The sequence below is a fragment of the Phyllobates terribilis genome, unplaced genomic scaffold (assembly GCF_046119375.1).
Source record: "Phyllobates terribilis strain yellow unplaced genomic scaffold, ASM4611937v1 Scaffold_9__5_contigs__length_417890890, whole genome shotgun sequence".
Taxonomy (NCBI): Eukaryota; Metazoa; Chordata; class Amphibia; order Anura; family Dendrobatidae; genus Phyllobates; species Phyllobates terribilis.
This window is the reverse complement of record NW_027362769.1, coordinates 345,864,050-345,882,941: the sequence shown is the minus strand read 5'-3', so window position 1 is coordinate 345,882,941 and position 18,892 is coordinate 345,864,050. Positions and strand designations below refer to the sequence as shown.

At 42.9% G+C, this 18,892-nt stretch overlaps 2 protein-coding genes across 5 annotated transcripts in view; one reads left to right on the top strand and one right to left on the bottom strand.

Annotated features, from left to right (window-relative positions):
* Positions 1-18,892, top strand: part of CHLSN (cholesin) — a 279,333-nt gene that overhangs the window by 164,794 nt on the left and 95,647 nt on the right. The gene's annotated exons all lie outside the window — the stretch shown is intronic.
* The window catches only part of GPR146 (G protein-coupled receptor 146), a 46,672-nt gene that overhangs the window by 15,022 nt on the left and 12,758 nt on the right, over positions 1-18,892 (bottom strand). The window contains exon 1 of one of the 2 annotated variants that reach the window (XM_073648076.1): positions 5,276-5,442. The exons of the other annotated variant lie outside the window; for it this stretch is intronic. The gene's annotated coding sequence lies outside the window, so the exon portion shown is untranslated. Of the gene's footprint in view, positions 1-5,275; positions 5,443-18,892 lie in introns of those variants that run through there. 2 annotated transcript variants of the gene reach the window in all.

Sequence of the window (18,892 nt, the reverse complement as noted above, 5' to 3'; positions counted from 1 at the left end):
TGAGGTCGCTGTTGCGTCACCAAAACCGTGACTCAGCAGCGATCTCACTAGCGATCTCGCTATGTGAGACGGGGGCTTTACAAATCTACATAACCTTGTTGTTTTCTGTCTCATGGTTTTCTGAACATGGTTACGTATAACTTAATTTTGTCGGAACATCTATTCTTTATTCTTCTCAGTTTCAAAAGATACTTTTGTAAAGACTTTGTTAAGCAAACATGGAGAAGTCTTCTAGGTTCATTATTCATAGATCAGCAGAATGGGAGACAAACTCTGCGGTGAAGGATTACTTCTGCCGAAGAATTCAGAATCAACAAATTCATTGTCGCTGTTTAAGTCAATATTGTTGTAGAAGAGCTCCACATAGCTGAACGAGACGCTGATCTCTGGAGTATGTTAAATATGTGCTCTCTCAGTCAAATTGTGTTACCTCCAGGCTACCTGTAGCTTCTGTCTCATCTACTCAGACAATCCCTGTAATAATCAGCTGCCTTCCATTTATGCTCTCCGAAATGAAAACGAGCAGGTGGAGGCCGCTGAGATCACAGAGCGTGAAAATCAAGCGCAGAGGAAGAGTCACTCAGGATCTCCTGGGGGCAAAGTGTAAGGTTTCATTTAGGAGATCACTTCTTCAATTTGCAAGACATAAAACGGAACTTGGTTTAACTATTGTCTACTACACAGCACCCTTTGCAACTTATTGCCAGAATTTTTTATTCCAATGTGTGGTATCGTAACATAGTCTTGATGAAGTGAATGAGCAATCAAGAATGGTGCTGTGTCTAGAACACACATGTCAAACTCTGGCCCATGGGGTGGTTTTATTTGGCCCGCGACACCAGAACCACCACCCCCATATGGGGCCATTATTGTGTATGGAAGACTATGTGGGCCCATTATTCTGTATGGAGGACTATGTGGGGCCCATTATTCTGTATGGAGGACTATGTGAGGCCCATTATACTGTATGAAGGACTATGTGGGCCCATTATTCTGTATGGAAGACTATGTGGGCCCATTATTCTGTATGGAGGACTATGTGGGGCCCATTATACTGTTTGGAGGACTATGTGGGGCCCATTATTCTGTATGGAGGACTATGTGGGCCCATTATTCTGTATGGAGGACTATATGCGGCCCATTATACTGTATGGAGGACTATGTGGGCCCATTATTCTGTATGGAGGACTATCTAGGGCCCGTTATACTGTATACTGGTTGGCCCGTGACTTTTTCCAAGTTTTTTATTTTGACCCTCTGTGTGTTTGCGTTTGACATCCCTGGTCTACAAGAAACCACAAATATCTTGCATTGGGTTTAGGTTTGGTTTAGTTAAACCTTAACTTTTCTTGATATTGTCTTAAATTGTAAAGTGCTGAGGAATATGTTGGCGCTATAAAAATAAAAATTATTATTATTAAAGATGAGCAATTTGATTCACACTGCTTTGGTCCGGCGTCCAGTTTGGTCTTCTGTGGCTGCCTGTCATTACTACAGTGTCTGGTATCCTGGACATCCCCAGTACCTATGAGTCCCCATGACATCACCCAATGTCAATGGATGCCGGGATGGGGATGTCAGGCGCAGAAGTTAAAACTGTCTGGACTTGATGCCGGTATTGGGAGAACTAATGAAAACTACAAAGGTCACATACAACAAAGGAAGGAGGTGGATTCTAACTATTTGTCTCCTTTCATATGAATCTCCCCCCCCAGTCTTCTCCACTAATCCATCTTATTAACTGGCTGCTGATGTTCCAGTGTCATTTAAAGCTGGGTTATATAAGGTGAGGACATTATAATCCTTATCTGCAATTATGAGTAATTCCTATAAACCATCAAGTGCTTGAAATATATGAACGTCTCATGGATTGCCCTAGTGTCGCAAGTCTGACTGCAATTCCATAAAGCAATCCCAAGTCCTTAATGCATCAAGATTAATACCTTCAAATTACTTCAAAATATCAGGATGACTAGTCAAAAATGTTATGAAATATTTTTTTCCAATTCTTATTGCCTGTTTTTTGTTTTTTACAGTAGCAGCAGCTTGAAGTGGTTACCTCTATAAGATTTCTACTGAAAGAACCCAAAACTTTGATCTGAAGTGGTTACTTCTATAAGACTTCTATGGGAAGAACCCAAAACTTTGATCTGATGTGGTTACCTCTATAAGACTTCTATGGAAAGAACCCAAAACTTTGATCTGAAGTAGTTACCTCTATAAGACTTCTACTAGAAGAACCCAAAACTTTGATCTGAAGTGGTTACCTCTATAAGACTTCTATGGGAAGAACCCAAAACTTTGATCTGAAGTGGTTACCTCTATAAGACTTCTATGGGAAGAACCCAAAAACATTGATCTGTAGATTGGCCACAGCTACTACTGAAAAAGGTCTTCCACGTTAGACAACCCATACTTTTTAGAAGGGTCTCTTGACAATAAGTAGGTCATAGTGTCCCCCTTGCTTTGATCCATCGTTATCAGCTATAATATGTGGGTGAATGTGGCTCTAAGGGTATAACTTCCCTGCAGTGCCCATTTAAATCAATGGTTTGACTGTGTAACAAGACAGCACAGGTCTTCCATAGAGGGAGCTGCTTGTCTCTCTGGCCAAAACATGAGGCACTCTACCCATTATATGAGACAGTACCATGTAAAGTAGCTCGTCTTGTGGTAGCTTGATAGCTCTTAATAGGGGTTGCATGGACAGGCTTTAAGCCAACCACTCAGTCTATCAGATCCCATAAATTCTGAACTTCACCCTTTAATCCCTGTACAGGGATCAGGACTTGCACACAGCTTCCTGGGTTGGATCCATGGAGTGGCTGCTGGCCAGTGGAGCAAACTGGCAGAGAAGGGTAGTTTTAACTTGGGTCCAAACCCGAGAAGTCAGAATTGGCAGCCAAAGGTCAAAACAATCTGAGGTCAGCAGCAGAATAAAACACAGGATCAGGCAGTAGAGGAATAAGGACAGAACCAGGGTCAGGTATAACCTATAACTGGCAACTGGAAGCTGGGAGATAAGGGTTTATATAGTTTAAGCCCAGCCCAAGGCTCACAGAAGAGAGTTTATAAGATGACCAAGTTGAGGAATTAATCCTCAAGCTCCCCACCTGGACGGCACCACCAGTCCCAGAATATCAAACAGAGCTGCAACACTGTCACCCACCCCTCCCCTATTGCCTGCAACAAAGGCATGGCAGCATCTGGTGACAGAAGCAGAGGGAACGAGCATAGACATGGATGTAACATACTAGGAAATCTTGCATCATGTGACCCTTCTAATAAAATAATAGGGATTTATACATTTGTATTTTATTTTCATCCTTATTTTTTTAAGGGTGGGTGAGTGGGGAGATAATTGTACAATTGTCGACTGGAGTTTTCCTTTAAACTCATTTATGATCCTGTCACACCTGTAGTGGTGTCACTGACGACAGTGAATTGTTTGTCATACGTCTGGTTGGGAATAGAAAACATGTGAATCAACATTTTTATTGATTTCCTTTCATCAAAACTTTAATGCTGGATGAAATTTCAGATCGACTCGTCTATCCCTGAAACGAGTAAAGTGATAGGAGGAAATGAGATGTCATAAATATCTGTATCGTGATGCTACGCTCCACCAAATCCTCTCATGTTAACGGAAAGTATGTGAATGAAGTATGAGCTAAACCTAAGGCAATGGGTGTACTTACTTTCGAGACAACCCAAGAAAGTGCTGTCAGGCTCAGAAACAGTGGGTTCCATAACTACTGAATGGTAAGACAGGTGGAAACTTAACAAAATTCCCAGAATGGACAAGGAAGACTATTGCGGCTACACCCACCCCCCACATAAAGGGACGCTGTTTTGATTTTTTTTTTCTGTTCTCCCTTTTTGCTATGTTCCTGCCTGCTGAAAAGCATTATTACTTGACGTCTACTCAATCTGACGAAACCTTTTTACCTAAAATCACGAGATGTCCGTCACTTTGTCAGCATGCAAACTATAAATTCATTGACGCCCAGAGATGCAGTGACCCGTTTTTGAGGTGTATCAATTGCTCCACATCTGCAAGTGAAATAAGGGAAGTGGAACCGTAGTTTTTTGTAAACCGCTGTTAAGGGGTTAAATGAAAGCGGAAACATCCAGCTGATCACTGTGTTTCCAAACCCGAATCTCTGTAAAGCCTTTTGCGATTAGAAATGCTTGAATGATTACTGTGTGGCAGGGAGGACTTTAATCCCCGGATCTGTTTACAGACACGGGTCCGGGCTGACCGCTGGGGCAAAGGCCCCTGTGCAGGCCTGCGGCTCCACATCTCATTAAGAAAGTCACTTTATCCCAGCCGTGTCTGTCAGTGGTGACCAGCCTGTCACAGGGATTTATTACACCCGTAAACTTTCCGGGGACAGAACTGCATTCATATGGGAGACTCTAAAACATAATCATTATTGGCACGAGCATAGTCGCCGGTTTCACAACTCACAGCTAGGCAAATTGATTAACGCAGCTTGGCCGGCGCCATGCTGCAGTGAATTCCATGCCAGTAGGGACCCAACGTTAATTATAATGCTGTCAGCGTAGGGCGGAATAATATATTGATATAGCAGAGCTCGTTGTGCGACATGTATGCTTTTACATAGGACTGCGGGTATGTCTGCAACATTATCTTATGTGTGTGCTGTGAGAACCCACGAACACAAAATTGGAAAATCATATTTAGTTTAATATGACATCTCGGTGCCGTATTGCAATATGGCATCCTATGGTTTCCATTTTTTGCCATAGACTTCAATGAAAATTGTATATTGTTTGTCATTTAACTGTCGACCCCCCCCCCCCGCAATATTGCAGCTCTAAAATAGTTGTGCGACAGTAAGTTGTGACTTTTCTGATAATTGTGCGGTCTCCGTGTAGCCCCAACCCCATGCAAGGTACTCGCCGTCCTCTCCTTATATAAGGAAAGGACTAAGAATGAGAAAGGGGGTGCCACTTAAGGGATCCAATTTTTGGGTTGAATTCTCTCATGCAAACCCCATAATATCTAAATGTTCACCACAATTACGGTATCTTTGTACATAAACTCAATATAGTGCAAAGTACTATAATATCAATTCACAATGACCAACTCGGGTCTGCTATTCCGCAGGGAGGACATGCATCAGTATGATATGTAAAAAACAAGGCAATGAAGGCAGCGGAGGTCTCTCCATTCCCACCGGAGAGCTCCCGCTCTTGTTACATAAGTCATTCATTGCGGAGAACAGAAGAGCCGGTAGTGCAGACTCACCTGACGTTCCCCGCTCGGAGGCTTTCGCAGAGGCCACGGTAGCATTTTGCAGATTAGACATGAGAGCACAAAGGGTTCAGCTCCTAAGGCACAGAGGGCACCCGGTCATACAGCTTACACCAGGCGGGCAGAGACTGAAGCCTGCTCCTGGCAGTGCTAAACTTGCTGTGTATACACGTGACCTGGTGTACACACAAAATCCTCGCAGGGCTTTAGCCGCCCCCTTCCCATTGGCTCCAAGCTTTATTACAAAAAACAAGCTCCTCATAATCATGGCCCTAAGTGACTGTGACAGCAGGGTTAAGGGGCATTAATGATGGTGGCTGATCGGTGCCCTAGGGTTACTCCAGCCAGCCTAAGCTTTTGTTTTCTTTAGAAATGAGAGAGGAGGGGCGGCTTATGTGACCCTTCCTGAAAAACCACAGCAGGAGGACATCATGAAGGCCCTTTAATGATCTAAGGATGGGACCTAATTGATAGGTAGCGTGAATGATGGACATCCAAGCCTCAAGCCTCTTTTTTTCAGATGTTCGTACGTACATACGCACGGTCACTATCATTGGCCCATGCAAACATGGCGGCGATGATGGACAATTATTTGCCAACTGATCGCATTGCCTGAAAAAAATCCTAGTTTTCAGCGGCACATCTCATTGCTTAAGCAATATATGAAAACAGTATATATTAAAGCCCAGGGCGCAGGTACGTATTAGTACGCCCTGGGCTGTAAATGAGTTAAAGTTTTCACTTAAAGGGGTTGTCCCCTTACAGGTAATATTTATCCCTGAGCGCAGTTGGGTATAAAAAACAACCAAATTGGGCTTTACACACTTTTCCCGGGTGCGGCACTGAGTGTCGCTGTTGCTCTCAGTGTCTGGCATTGGCTGCAGCGCTGACTTCACGTTGACAGCCAATCAGCGAGCTCATCTGCTCTTATTGGGGCGTTCCATCTAAGTTGGCAGAGCCACCGAGCTCACTGATTGGCTGTCGAGGTGAAGTCAGCCCCGCAGCCAGTGCCAGTCACCGGGATCAGAGGCGATACTTGCTGGTGGACCCCAGGAAAGTGACTTGATAAACATTAACTGAAAGGGGTCATCCCCTTTTAACCTCTTCTACCACTACATTATATGCATCTTATTGCAGAACCCCTTTATATCGCAGTAATAACACCATTTACCTTTGACTAGTTTCATAACAATCCCGCGCTGCATGCAAATCTGTGCCAAGCGATCCTATGGGTGTCTCCGGTCTGCTCTCGTCACCACCTGTCTGCCCACTGTCGCCATTCCTCCTCCTTTGATTCACTTAGATCATGTCTCTATACCTTCTGGAGGAAACCTCAATCAAAGACTGAGGGGCGGTGATTGCAGGCAGAGAGGTGGTGGTGAGTGCGGTCCATAGGTGGTGGTGCGTGCAGTCCATAGGTGGTGACGAATGCAGTCCATAGGTGGTGGCGAGTGCAGTCCATAGGTGGTGAGGATTGCAGTCCATAGGTGGTGAGGATTGCAGTCCATAGGTGGTGAGGATTGCAGTCCATAGGTGGTGGCGAGTGCAGTCCATAGGTGGTGACGAGTGCATTCCATAGGTACCCAATCAGACCTCTTGGCACAACCTTTATAAAACTATTTTTCTAAGATCTGTTCCTCTACAGTTGGCAAAGAGAGAAACAGTAGGGACATGTATTACGATGCATATACGTAAGGCCGGTTTCATAATCCATGTTTCGCTGACACTGATGCATGGATCCGCCGGGGTCTGCTGACCTGATCTTTACACTCTCTTATAAACCTATGAGGCAGCCGAGTTCCGGCCAATCAGCGAAACACTGATGTATTAAACCGGCCTAAGGTGGTGGCAGCAAACCCTCTGACAGCTTCCACCCTACAGTCGTATGTCCCCATATAGTTTGTATCGTCCCGTGTAAAAGAGGCTTTACACGAGCGCGGAACAGGAGGAGAATACTGATCGCGCCATCTACCACTCCCTAACGCCCTTCATCAGGATTGATATGGAGTATTCCTTTAAAATTATTGTCCCTCAAGCCTCCCTATTGCTTCCCGTTTTGGCACTGATTGACGACCCCTTCTTTTTTGCAATTTCATTGTTTGCGGCAAGTTGGAACTTTAAATCAACACCAAAGGATGAAGGTTTATTGGTGAGAGGCTTGGGAATGGTCAGCAAAGAATGACTGTTCAAACCACCCTTGGGGTGGCCAAACAGTTCTGTTCATTTTACCACCTAATTGTTTTCCATCTGGTTCTACACCTCTCTGGCTCCTGTAAACCAAGAATGGTCAACTAAGGAAGAAGTGGCGAGTAGATTAGGAATGTCCACTTGAACACCGACTTCCTGTGCTTTGTTTGAACGGTCATTTTGTGCTGGCAGACTAACTTTTTCGATTAAAAGCCACTCATATTTAAGTCCCCTACCCAGTGCCTTTATTGGTTCGTTAAGCAAAAATTATCAGACAGAATTAGTTTGAAAACCCACCACTAGGGGGAGCTTAGCAATTCACTGTATAACAGTAGGCGGTAAGCTCATAAGCCCCCCCTAGTGGTGGCTGCAGTCATTCCAATTATGTCAATGGTGTTCTCTATGAGAAAAACTGAATGCTGACTATTATAAGGTTGAATTCACACATGATGGTTTGTAACAATTTTTAAAACGCTAAAAATTAGTTTGAAAAGGGCGTCACTTGCCATAAATACTGTATTTTGTTTTTTACGTGCTGTAAATACCACTCTTCTCCTGAATCTTGGGTTATATGTCTTTTATTTCCATGTCTCTCCATTACTGAGATATGGCCGCCTCATCCCTGTATATAAATCAAGTCTTTTTAGCCAACAAGGCGTGGTCATCATGAAGATGCCTACATATAGCAGTTGAGGATCACGCCCACTTGGCTAACAATACAAAATTTATATACAGGGAAGAGGGGGCCATATCTCAGGAATGGAGAGGCGCAGAATCAAAAGAAAAACATCGCTAGATTCAGAAGAACAGTGACGTTAACACCAGATAAAAAAAAATTACATATTTATGGCGAGTGACAGGTCATCCAGAATATTAAAATGACTCCAAACGCAGAATTTTGGGGTCAGAGTGACTTTTCTTTCCCCCTCAAATTGCAGTATGCTTTGGGCATGTACAAAATAAGAATAAAAAAAACTCCAAAAATACTTATGAAAAACAGTGTTTATTCGTGGGATTTTTTTCTTTTGCAAAAATATACAGAATTTTGAACATATTAAATAAAAAATAAAGTAAAATGGTGTTTCAGGCCGGGCATTAATGCACATTATTAGATTTCCGATTATTCTTTTTTGCTCGTCATGAAGAGGTCGCCTGTACACTTGGAAAGCATGCGAAGCATCATAAGAATGCCAGCGGCCGGGCTGATCAGATTGTGCAATATCGCTGCTTTAAAAAAAAAGACCTTAGTGTGACTCAGGATTGCGTGTTCCTCTGTTTATTGTGGTGCTTTAAGCATATAATTCATCTTAATGCAGACTACTAAGTTTCTTGATATGCAGCAGAGCGGTCACTTCTAATACAAGAGCACTGTGACTTTAAAGAACCATTTAACCTCATAATAAAAAAAAAAGCAGAAAATCAAAATCTAATAAAAAATGTTAAGTATTCCAAGTTACTACTTGTATGGTGGCCCAGAGTCACATTTACAATTCAATACCAGGCTTCAGAACCCAAATCTCCCAGCATTCCTTGCTTTCTCAAAATCTGCATGTGACTTGCATTCTGGGTGATGTAGTCTTTACCCCCAAAAAGGATGAGAGAAAGTAGACAAACCCTTTAAGTCGTTAAATTGTGTAGTATCCATATAGCAAGTTTTTAGTTGTGACTTTAAAAAAAAGAAAAAATTGGTGACAAGCAATAGTGCTGATCATACCTCTCCCATGGGAGCAACAATGGCAAACATCTTGGTTCTTACTCACCTTTTTAAAGGGAATGTGTCAGTAGGATCAACCCTCCTAAGCCGTCTATATGGATATGCAGGTCATAGGAAACTGAATAAAATGACACCTTGATAGCTGTGATCCGATGTCTTATTTCAGAGAAATCCACATTTTTCTTAATATGTAAATGAGCTGTTAAGATCTATGGTCCGGACATAGATCTTCCCGACAATCTGCCTCCAGAGCTTATTGTTAAAGAAGATGGGCGTTACCAGTGTGAGACATGTAGACAGGAGAGCAGACTGTCAGTCATTACATGTCTCACACTGGTGACACCCCTTTTCTTTTACAATAAGCTCTGAAGGCAGAGTCTCAGAGAGATCTATGTCCGGCCCATAGATCTTAACAGCTCATTTACATATTAAGAAAAACGTGGATTTCTCTGGAATAAAACATCGGATCTCAGATATTAAGGTATAATTTTATTCAACATCCTATGACCTACATGCCCGTATAGACGGCTTAGTAGGGTTGATCCTACTGACAGATTCCCTTTAAGCCATTAAAGGGGTTGTTTGGGATTTTAAAATAAGTATCCTAGTTGAAGAAAATAAGTTAAGTGCAGGCAGCCCCCGATGGTTCCTGACGGTCTTTGTTAACCTGTCTTTGTTGCTTTTATGCAGACATTTTTTTTTGTTTTCTTTTTGGAGCAGCTCTTTTACGTCATCCGGATCATACAGCGTGCACATAGTTTATAATATTTATAAAAAAAAAAAAAATTGGCACGGATGATCTCTCCGCATGTACATAGCTCTACACTGTGAGTAATGTACAGTATCAGCATTCATTCCTTAGTGCGGTCATTCACCCGTTTTGTAACTTTGATCTTTAAACTCCCTCTGGCTAACAACCAACTGACACCCATCCTGCCCTGCTCAGCACCGCACGAGTGATGGGGTGGGTGGAGGGTTGACAATACAACATCCAGCCCGTCATTTATTCTCCATCTCTGACAACCACCACTGACTTATGTAGATAAGTGTCACACTCATGTCTCAGAGATTTTCTTGTCGAACACAATGGGACGTTATCTTGCCGTGGTTCCTGCTGAGCAGGTCCGGCTGGTTTATTGGAGGCTCCAGACATTGCGCTTCATTAGTGCTGCTGTCCACATCCTTCGACCGCACATTCTTGCTGGTGTTTCAGCTTCTGCGTGTTAAACATTTCATGAGTAGACCACATGTAATCTCTTCCTTATCTGCTAAAACTTGAAAAGTTACTTCCAGAGCCTTATGTAGACTTTAGAGGAATAGGCACTCTGTTTGCCATCGTATGGTGTCTTCGATCGGCACCGCATAGATATTCTTTTCTAGACGCAATGTAGCCGAAATACCTCCACAATGCAATGTCATGATTTTCCTATAAAATTTGAGGCTGACGTGCAATAATGTGTACGTCATAATCTAAGGTGCCACAAGATGCCCACGCTCTCGAACCCCTCCAATCTATCCTAAATTCTGCTGCCCAACTAATCCACCTGTCCCCCCGCTATTCCCTGGCCTCTTTTTTCTGTCCATCCCTTCACTGGCTCCCCATTGCCCAAGAGACTCCAGTTCAAAACCCTAACCATGGCATACAAAGCCATCCACAACCTGTCTCCTCCATACATCTGTGACCTAGTCTGGTACATACCTACACGCAACCTCCGATCCTCTCAAGATCTCCTTCTCTACTCCCCTCTTATCTCCTCTTCCCACAATCGCATACAAGATTTCTCCCGTGCATCCCCCCTACTCTGGAACTCTCTACCCCAACATATCAGACTCTCACCTACCGTGGAAACCTTCAAAAGGAACCTGAAGACCCACCTCTTCCAACAAGCCTACAACCTGCAGTAACCCTCGTTCCACCATACCGCTGCTCGACCAGCTCTACCCTCACCTACTGCATCCTCACCCATCCCTTGTAGATTGCGAGCCCTCACGGGCAGTGTCCTCTCTCCTCCTGTAGCAGTCAGTGACTTCTATTCTTCAAGATTTTTGTACTTGTTTTTTTTATGTATGTTGCTGCATTGATCCACATTACTGCTGCCACCAATCACACTGAACTTATCAGTGTTTTTTTCATGTATAGCACAAGACCCTTATAAGCCTAGTGATTGGCTGCAGCACTCATATGTGACCTCATCTCTGGCATCCCGGAGCCTAGACAAGTCATATATCTAAATGTTATGGTTTGCAAAGAGTCCATAGGCGCTGTGCACACAGTAATATGAAACCTCCAAACAGTACGGCCCCATAGCCTTTTATTGGTGGCATTTTTGGGCTTCATGTAGTTCTAATCCATATCTAATGCTTGGGTGAAGTTTGGGACATGAAACAGCTTTCATGATGGTGATGGCTCTCAGAAGACTGGTAAAGCCAAACACCTGTTCATGAGGTTGCCCGTTAATGCTTTTGGATGGAATAAATGGATGTAAATTTGAAAGAAATGTACCTATCCACTGAAATAATTTGTCTGCACTTGTGGCGGATTAGTATCCCTAAAGGAGGTATCCGGTGACTCTCAATGAGACATTGGCAGGTGGAAACCAGTACTGACATTGTGTTCGTGGCCCATTGACAGATCCTGTACACAACCGGCGGTTATTGTGGATATTTTAATTAATAGGACGGGCGCACAATACTTGCCGATACCTAGTGGACGTCTGTCGAAGCAACGTCAGCAGTGCCTCTCGACTGATTTCTCAACCTTCCAATCCGGAATACTTCCGATATCTGGATGAAGATGACAGAATACAACTGGGCTGGGACAGATGGCGTCTTGTGGCTTTAGGCTCCCACGATCATTTTTGGTCCAGCCCCCTGTCATACAAGTATTATAAAGGGCACATGGAAGTTACAGATATTGGTTTGGGGTCCATTATTTTTATCTTGTGGTGACTACAGCTTTCTGCTTGAACGTAGGGAACAGCTTACACATAAACCATGCATAAATGACTAGTACTTCGTAGGCTTTTCTTTTGACGTCTGTGCCGAGCATGGGATTTCTGCCATAGTTCTTGCGTGATTGCTTGTCAGAAATTTTCCATCACAACAGTTCATCTGTAACGGCTTCCAAATTGTAATCTCTCTTTTCTCTTCCAAGTTATCTAGTGCTTGAATCTCTGTGTGGTGGGAGTTGTGACTGCGCCTTTCGTACAATCCAGTTGTTTACAAAGTCCATATATAATCCAAAAAATCATGGACTGGGAGGTTAAAGAAAAAAATATTTACACCAGTTTTCTGGACTAAAACACTTTGTGCAAAAATTTTGCAATTTTTCAATGTGTAGTTGCACTAAAAATGTAGCAATTTTTTGGGTTTTCTCAACAGTCTTCCTGGACATCTCCACCAAAATGGGCAGAGAATGGACTGGACACTGTGGCACCCATCCTTTCAGTTCATCAAAAGTTACTCCATTTTAGCCAGAAATGCTACTCCAGTCCTCAACTGGAGTAGCATTTCTAGCGGGGCACATGCTGCTCAGAAGATATGGCAGATTCATTAAGTGGTGTGCACCTCTTAATGAATTTGATGCATCGTACCCACCACGCCCCTTCGTTAAGACTGGCGGGCACAACGCATTTTTTTAGGTTCATTTAGTGGTATATAATTTTCCAAATTGCATTGCGCATCCATGGCGTACAATGAATGCTCAGTGTAGGTATGAACATTTTTGTCCCCCCTTGTACCAGACATCAGTAATGAAGATTTATAGACCAAGTCAGAGAGGAGCATGGGCAGTGGACATAACATCAGCGGACTCCGGGATACCCTATAGGGGTGGCATCACATGATGCAGTTAAAAAAAAAACAAAAAAAACATACATTGAATAATTTGAAAACTTTTTTGTTTTTGCAAATGTAGATGATTGATCGTTAGTTGATTGATCCAAGATGACCCCTTTAAATTTTAATAATTTTCTTTAGTTTTCAGCCTGAACAATACAAAATTGTAGTCGTTGTAATTGTACTATAGTATATTCTATAATAATAAGCCATTAATAATATCTAAAATGCAGCTTTGTGTGGAATGTCCATACACATGTGGGTGCACTTTAAAGAAAGCGTCAATTTGAAGTCCTCTATTAGGGGTCAATAGATGCGGGACCACCATTCATGATCCTGTCTGTTGGTCTGAATGAGAAGTGGCAGGCTATAAAGAGCATCTCTGACTCTGGAGGACTCAGTCCCTTTGTGAATCACATCGATTTTCACAGGAACCATGCAATACTTTTATTCTCCTGTGGCGGCACTGTAGAGAAAATGCACAACTGCAGAAAGAATCGTTTTACGCTTAGCTGCAAAATTCCTCAGATGAGGATCCTCTCTACCAAGAATAAGCCAGTGTCCCTATTCATTAATATGTCTCTGCATACATTTTATTCCAATATCGTATTGTATTAATTTCTCTACTTATTAGATACATTATTTTTTTTTAAGTCCACTTCTTTCCCCCATTAGACTAAATGTTGGTCGCTTTTGTTTCCTGTGTAACTGCACTTTTTCATTGAGGCCGACCGGAAAACACTGCTCCCTTTTATTGTGGATAAGAGGAAGACATCCATTTCATGTCAGCGAGAAGTAGTTTGCATCCAGGATTCAATGTACGGATTGTATTTGAAGTGGATATTTAAGAAGGATGGAGCCTTGTACTGATTTAATGCAGAACAGCACAGCCCCTCTGGCGCAACTACAAAAGCCGCACTGTATCCCTGCCACCTAAACTAATTCCTATTTGTACTCTGGGATCCCAACCGTTACCCTACACCAGTGCTGAGAGCAAGTATTGACTGATCATCTCTGGTTTCCCGGAGATTTATTCCTGTTTATCGTTCCCTGGTTTCCTACTGATTTGTGATGTTTCTCGGCATAAGAGAAAGTGTTGTAAATTCTACGTGGAATACGCTGAATTGTTAGGACATCATTTCCTGCAGTAATGGACTTACCAAATGTTTCGGGAAGATTGTGAAATACCTGCTTTCTTTTGGAAAGTGAAAATATAGGAGGATACAAGTCTAAAAAAAAAAAAGGTGGCTGATTATTATATTAATAATGTGAGATTATTAGGTTGTAACCTATGCGCCCCTAAATTTGGGTTTTGTACCTTTGGGAGCAGATATTCATCAAATCTAGTGCTCCCCGACTGTTCTTGATGTTTGACCCCCATCAGTTAAACATTGATGGTCAATATGTTCACTATAAAAAAGGCTTAGGCTTAGTCCAGGACTAATTTACTGATGACATGTCCATGTGATAGGTCGGTGTTTCGCATCTTAGGGCCTCGGGTGCCACCGAAGGGTTGTGGATTGGGGATTTCCTGTGGAGGGGACGGCTGTGGCGGTTTCTGGGGACTAGACCATGTTTACTTGACCTATTCAATACTAAGGACATTTTGAAAGCATGACCTGTTGGGGGGACTTGAGGTCTGGAGTTAAGAAACACTAGGATAGGTCATCATTATCAGTAGCTGGTTGATGACAGGGCTGTGGAGTCAGAGTCGTGGAGTCTGTGTCCATTTTGGTGGAGTCTGTATAAAATGGACCGACTCCAACTCCTAAAATATATAATAAATTGGGTGCAGTAGTTCAATGCAGTTTGTGGGAAATATTTTTTCATAAGAATTTGGGAAAGTTATGAAATGTCCTATAAATGTCTGTCCTATTCCTGATCTAAGGGTCTAGACTTTTAGCTGAGATGAATCTGTGCTACAGTAAATTTATCACTTAAACATGAGCCGTGTATGAGGGAGTCGGAGTCGTGGAAATTGAGGAGTCGAAGTCAGAGGTTTGGTTTATCGACTCAACAGCCCTAGTTGATGATTGTCATTTTTAGCCATGTTGGCTGTTGTTTTAGTCAATAATGGGCAACACGGTGGCCCAGTGTTTACCATGGCAGCCTTGCAGCGTTGGGACCCTGGGTTCAAATCCCACCAAGGACATCTGCAAGGAGTTTATATGTTCTCCCCGTGTTTGTGTGGTTTTCCTCCGGGTTCTCCACTTTCCATACTGATATACTGACATACTGATAGGGGATTTAGATTGTGAGCCCCAATGGGGACAGTGATGATGATGACTGTAAAGCTATGTTGAATATGTTGGTGCTATATAAAAAAAAATCATAATTAGTCACCCAGAGGAGTCTAGAAGAATAGTAATAAAAAGTGCTCCCTTGGCTCATTTACCAGACCCCAAGCCAAGAGAGTATTTTGTAAAAACTTAGGCTTGGTTGTGCAATGAGGCACAACCCTGGTGAGGACTGTTATGTCTCTTTTTGAAACCACAGCCTCTGATCCATCCCAATATTTCCAACAGGGTCTCGTAAAAAGCACAGTTGTGTCAAAAACAGGAAAAGTTAGATTTTTTCCGCTTAGCACCACTCCGATGGATTCTCAGGACCCCTTTTCTGTTAGAAGTAGGTTTTTGTGGCACAAATCAAGTCCTTCATCAGGTGTTTTCTTTCCTGATGAAGGACTTGGTTCGAGTGCGAATCGCAGAGTGAGAAGTTGTGCTGAGAAAAAAAAACTGTTTTTTTTCTGGTCTTTCATACGTTCAAGTCCTCCTGGCAGACAGACACGGTGATGTCCAGAAAAGAGAGCCTGCTGCACACTCCAGTTGTCCAGTGAAGAGGGTTCTTTACTCATGAGAGGTGTTCAGAAGTCAACATGGATATGGCGACATTCTTCATATTTTCAACACCCTTCCAGGGCTTTATCATGAGTGTTCCTGGTTATGGTGGAAGTAAAAGAGAATAGTGGTGCTATCAACTTTGGAGTAGCGTTGTGTATGGTGATGTTCTGCCAACACGGGCTTATTAGAAGATCAACATGGGCAGAAATAGTGAATTGTATGCATAATTTTGCATCTTCTTCTTACGCAACGCTGCAGTTTTGGCAGCCAAGATTATTACTAGCGGCTTGAACTTTAACAGCTATCTTAGCAATGTAACACGGTACATTGGACCCCTTTAGCATGTTGACCAGCATAGCCCCTTGCATAATGTTATGCAGAGAACATTCCTTGATCCGGAGCACTGTCCTTCGCCTGCACTGATGAGACATCCTGTTCTGATGGGCTGTGTGTGTTTTCCAGTATGTGTGGGCAGGAAGAAGTTACGTATGTACTGTACAATCCTCCTACTTTAGGAAATAACAGAACTAGCAGCCAGTTCTCCTCTCACAGTCTGTCGAAGCCGCGGTGCCCTTGATTTTCTATCTTGAGGTTTTAGGAAGTGCTGTGCCATCTGATCTGGGCATTACAAAGAAGTGTTTTTTTATCGGTCCCTGAGCTTTGCCCTAGGAGTATATGGGGGAAGTGGATGTCACAAAGTTTACTTAGACCTCAGTTAATGGGCTTCATTGTATTGGCGGAACAGTTCCATAGTAAACCCATGACTTTCAGCTGATGGCAATACTGGGGTCATGTTCTACATGTAGTAAATGCCAGTCACCATCAGTTTATGGGAATGAATGACATTCACATGGTAAATTAAATCATGCAATGCAAAGAACATAACATATCTTGAGCAAAAATAGAAGAAAAAAGTTCTCACTGCCAAAAGAGGATTAACATGGGTCCATCTATGCTTATAGTGCTGTAGACCAGTGGTTACCAATTTGTAGGGTACCAAATGTTGCAAAACTACAGTTTCCAAAATGCCCCAATAGCTTCCAGTTGTCAGAACATACTGGGAATTGTAGTTTTGGAATAGTTGGGAAACCTCAAGTTGATGACCACCACCGTAGACCAACAAAACAGACCTCATATGGTTACTGTGAGCCTATCCATATGTAAAAGTTCAATGTACCTCCAGGAGTTAAAAGTTTCTCCTTTTGGAGAGCGGAAAGCAGCGACAGGGAGACTTATAGGCCAGGCAACGGTCTCGGGTGAGGGGGGGAGGTATGCAAAATAGCCCTCTTCCAAAAGGAAGAAAGCTGGCTCTCTAGTGCCTCCTAAAAGTTTCTCCTGGAAACCTTACCCCCTAGATCTCCATCAAAGTCCTCTTAACCAGCGAACCAATATACTACTCTGCACTGACAAAGGGTAAAAACCCCGGAACAGCTGTCTGCAGATGGAGGGCTTTTCCCTTTGATGTGGCTGAAATAAGTGTCAAGGCTCATTATAGGGTCAACATTGACTAGTAAGGTGACTGCCACCAGTAGAAAACAACCAGCTTTATTCCTTGTGGAAGAGAGCTAATTTGTATAATGTATACCTCCAACGTGAAATCTAAAAGTTTTTTAGATGGAGGCCACTAGATGATATTCTGACCACATCTATTAACATTAACTGACATGTAGGGTAAAATTCATGTCTCAAAATCTTGGTGCCGTGCAGCTCATCAGGTCTTGAGTCAGTTGCAGCCACTTGCTCTCCATTTTCACTGTTACAGACAATACATCGGAATCTATTTGTAACAGCATAAAATAGTATATTCTTAGGGCCCTGAATGAGCATCTATATGTTAAACGTACAGTTCCCTGAATTCAAACAAAGCCATGTAATACCTCTATTCTCCTGTGGAGGCACTGCAGAGAATTTAAACGTCTGCGGCCAGGTACCTGCACCGACTGCAGCTGATCCCTAGGGATCCTGGTAGCAGGACATTTAATGATAAACTTAATTTTAGCAACAAAAAGGTGCTGTCACGGGTGTGTCAGGGTTGACAGACAGTCATACGGTGTCCGACTGTAGAAGGTCACTGCGTTTGGCCTTATAAACATCTCCCTGAGCCTTTTATGATTCCTCTCTCTTTAGGACCCAGCGGTGATCGTCAGCTTGGTTGGGGATTATACCTTTCCCTTTAGGACCCTGAGGTATCCTCACCTTTCTGCAGTTAATCAGCACTTCCTTGCTATGTCCTTAAATACATTCAGATCCTCAGAGAGTTGCTGGTGATAGCGTGTTATTCCTATTCAGGTTTGGGATTCTAGTAGTCGGCTAGAATTACCTTGGAGTTCCTTTGTGGATTGTTGCCGTGCTTTCTCCGGTGTCATCTTGTAGCTAAGTGTATTCCCCTGTTTGTACTTTAGTTGTAGCGGGGCTGACTTAGTGCTCACTCCTCCCACTCCCTACCTAGGGCCTAGCCTTGGGGTCAGCTAGGGCCAGGTTTCCTGCTCGGCAATAGGTGCAGAACCTTTTTAGGGTCTAAAGGGGAGCGAGGGTTTGTCGTTAGTTGTAGGGCTCACTCCCTTTTTCCCGTCGTTATATGCTGGGTACTTCCCATACCTAGTGTTATAGGTGCATTCTAAGCCTTATACTATAAAAGGAATAATATCAAGGATAATAAGACTATGGGTAGGCCGTCTTTGTTTAAGCATTGCGTAAACCACTTAATTCCCAGTTGTTACGGTGGGGGGTAATTTTTACTATTTCATGTAATAAGCATATGGTTTTGGTTTTCTGATGGTTTCGATAGAACAGCAAATACTCTCAGAAGTCCTGCTCGGCTGCATTGCCTAGTGTCATGCTGTGCATATCAACATCCTGTTTTTTCTTATTCCAGCCGTGCAGCATAAAAGATGTCACCGACCCATAGCTAATTCAGCCAATACACTTGATTGTGAGCAACAATACTTTCATGGTAACTCAACATTCCTTTTAGGAGGCCACCTCTAGATGGTCATCATCAGGAGCTTGTCCTATGTAAAAACTAATTGGACT